Source organism: Tachyglossus aculeatus, chromosome 4 (assembly GCF_015852505.1).
Source record: "Tachyglossus aculeatus isolate mTacAcu1 chromosome 4, mTacAcu1.pri, whole genome shotgun sequence".
Taxonomy (NCBI): domain Eukaryota; kingdom Metazoa; phylum Chordata; class Mammalia; order Monotremata; family Tachyglossidae; genus Tachyglossus; species Tachyglossus aculeatus.
In genome coordinates this window covers 118160787-118164558 of record NC_052069.1, presented here as the reverse complement: position 1 = coordinate 118164558, position 3772 = coordinate 118160787, and positions in this window count along the sequence as shown.

The window sequence follows — 3772 nt, the reverse complement described above, 5'->3', positions numbered from 1 at the left end:
AGTATGGTGTTCTGCACACATAAATGCTAAATAAATATGATGGATTAATGTCCACCAGGAAGGACTCTTTCTGGGTTTTGTCTTCAGTGCATTCTGGGGGCTTGAGGGCCTCATTCCAGATGTTCCCCCCAACATATGCACAGCACACACACACACACACACACACACACACACACACACACACACACAAAGACCACACAGACTCCGCATTGGCTAACGGATGGTCCCAGCCCCCAAGCTGACTCTGATTAACTCAGATTCCGGGCCCCACACCACAAACCCTGACCACAGCCAGGGGGAAAGAATGGTTGATTTCTTCTTTTCTCCCCATTCTCCTGAGTTCCTCCCCTCAGGCTGCCTGTCTGCCTAAACTTTGGCAGCTGCCAGGAGACAGGGAGGGGGCGGGGATGGAATGGAGGGGACTGAGGTCCCCCCCTAATCCTGCTTTGGGGCTACAGCAGAGCCCCATATTAAAAACGCAGATTGAACCCCTTCCCCAATCCAGACCAGGGAGACCAAAGATGCCTTGCCATGGGTCAGACTCGGAACAAAACTGCCAGCATCCTCTTTCTCTTCCCAACATGCCAATCTGTGCCCTTGTTCCTGCCAAACCCTGTGCCTGTGGGACCAAGGAGATTCAAGCTGCCGCAGCTGGAAACTTCCAAAGATACTACAACATTGGGATGCTTAGGTTGGTATTCATTCATTCATTCAATCGTATTAAGTGAGTGCTTACGGTGTGCAGAGCACTGGACTAAGCGCTTGGGAAGTACAAATGGGCAACATATAGAGACAGTCCCTACCCAACAGTGGGCTCACAGTCTAGAAGGGGGAGACAGACCAAAAAAACCCAAAAAACCTATAGACTGTAAACTCACTGTGGGCAGGGCTCATTGTGTTTGCTACCTCTGTTGTATTGTATTCTTCCAAGTGCTTAGTATGGTGCCTTGCACATAGTAAGTGCTCAATAAATATGATCAGTTGACTGATTGACTGGACCTCAATGGTCCAAGTGGCCATACCTTGAGTACACTACTGCTCCCCTTTACCACGGGACTTATTTTTGTATTACATTGTTTCATCTTTCCTACTGTGTCTTGTGCCAAAGCCTCTCCACGTTATTCTTGGATTGTGCACCCCTGGAGGGCCAGGGACCATGTCTAGCTCTCATCTGTGTGTTTTTTACTAAGCACTTAATATGGTGCCTTGCCCACACTTGGTGGTGCTTATTATGTAGCTACTCCTTACTACTACTACTACTACTACTACTACTACTACTACTACTACTACTACTACTACTACTTCTACTACTACTACTACAAATAATAATAGTAATAATGATATCTGTTAAGCACTTACTATGTGCCAAGCACTGTTCTAAGTGCTGGAGTAGATACAAGGTAATCAGGTTATCCCACATGGGGCTCACAGTGGTAATCCCCATTTTACAAATGAGGTAATTGAAGCACAGAGAAGTTAAGTGACTTGCTACTACTACTACAACTAACAATAACAATAATAATAATTGTGGTATTTATCGAAAGCTTACTATGTGTCAGGCACTGTACTTAGCACAGATACAAGTTTATCAGGTTGGACACAGTCCCTGTCCCACATGGGCCTCACAGTCTCAATCCCCATTTTACAGATGAGGTAACTAAGACACAGAGACGTGGAGTGACTTGCCCAAGGTCACATAAGTGGCAGAGTCAGGATTAGAACCAAAGACCTTCTGACTCCACTACTACTACCTTAGACTGTGAGCCCATTGTGGGCAGGGATTGTCTATTTGTTGCTGAATTGTACTTCCCAAGTGCTTAGTACAGTACAGTAAGTGCTCACTAAATACGATTGAATGAATGAATGCTATTACTACTACTACTATTACACTATGTCACTGGAAGGGAAAGGGCTGGCCTAGGCTGCCTTAGCTTTGGCCATCTGCTCTGGGAACAGCAGGGGTTGAAAATCTGGACACAGGGTGGAGAAAAGAGAAGTTGCATTTTCAGTTCTTTCTTGGCCTGTAGGATATGCTTCCCAAGCCTGGTCAGGGGTGCTGGGTGCTGCATGGGGGGCAATGCACCCCTCAAGGTTGGCATGGGCTCTGTGATCCCACAGGGACACTGTGCCCTCTGCAACAGTTCAGGATGTCCTGCTGGGCATTCATTCATTCATTCAATTGCATTTATTGAGCACTTACTGTGTGCAGAGCACTGTACTAAGCGCTTGGGAAGTACGGTGGGCTGGGCCCACGCCCTCTGCTCTGTTTCCTTGACCAATCTCCGCCACCCTGGGCCAACCCTCTCTTCAGCTGCCCCGAAACTCAAAGTTGTGATTGTTTATCTCATTGCTTGTTTCACTGCACACTCTTGCATTGTATTCTCCAACGCTTAGTACAATGCTCTGTGCATAGTAAGCGCTCAGTGAATATCATTGATTTATTGATCCCTAGCTATGCTCTTACTCTTTTACCTACTGGCAACTTGTATCTACCTGCCGCCCCCAGCAGATTACTGCTCTGCTTCTGTTGAATGTTTTCAAACCCTTGGACAATGCTCTGGGCATAGTAAGCGCTCAGTAAATATCATTGATTGATTGATCCCTAGCTATGCTCTTACTCTTTTACCTACTGGCAACTTGTATGTACCTGCCGCCCCCAGCAGATTACTGCTCTGCTTCTGTTGAGTGTTCTCAAACCCTTGGACAATGCTGTGTATACAGTAGACGTTCAGTAAGTAACAGTGTAGATGATGGGGATGGGAGCAGAGTGATGGGCAGCATACTTTGACTACCCTTGAGCCCATTTCTTCTTGATGATAATGATGATGATGATAATAATAATAGTGATATTTAATAAGCACTTAATATGTACCAAACACTAGAGTAGGTACAGGATAGTCAGCCGGTCAATCATATTTATTGAGCACTTACTGTGTGCATAGCACTGTACTAAGCACTGGGGAGAATACAATATAGCAATATAACAGGATAGGCAGACTGGACATAGTCCTGGTCTCTCATGGGGCTCACAGTTTTTCCTCCACTATACAACCTGCCTGTTCCTTCAGAAATACGCAACCTGTAGATTCTTTCAGAAGCCAAACATAGAAATGAAATGTGTGAGAGGAGGGCCCAGAGGTGAGGGGGCCTCTTTGATTGCCTCTGGAGTTGTCTCCAATTCTAGTAATTGTAGTAGTTGTGGTAGCATTTATTGAGTGCCCACTTGGGGCAAGGCACAGTTCTGGCTGCTTGGGAAGTACAGAATAAAGAAGTGCCATATTCCCGGCCCACAGGTTGCTTTCCCTCTAACAGGAGAGAAAACCCTATAGCAGGGCTGCAGGACTGGGCCAGTCCAGGCTGGGGTAGGGCTGAGGGGATTCCCCAGGAGATGAGTTCATCCTGAGCCTGCGCGGACTCTCCAAGTCATGTACTGGGCAGGCAGCTGCTGACCCCCGTGGAGCGGCCACAAACCCACAGAGTAATGCCAGGACTGACCACTGCCCTGGTCTCTACGCCTGACCCAAAGCCAGGCTGCATTTCTCTTCCTCACCCGACCCTCGCCAAATGGTGTTCCCCATTTCCTGCCTTAGGTGCCCACGTTGGCGGCGGGGGGGGACGGACTGACCTCTCCCAGCTCTGAGGACACTCCATCCGACCCTGTCCAGGAACATTTTGTCCCCATCTAGCTTTGAAACCAGTGGCAGGGGCTGGGGAGTGGAGTCCCTTCTTTGGGGAAAGGAAAATCAGCTGGGAAAACAGACACAAATTCACT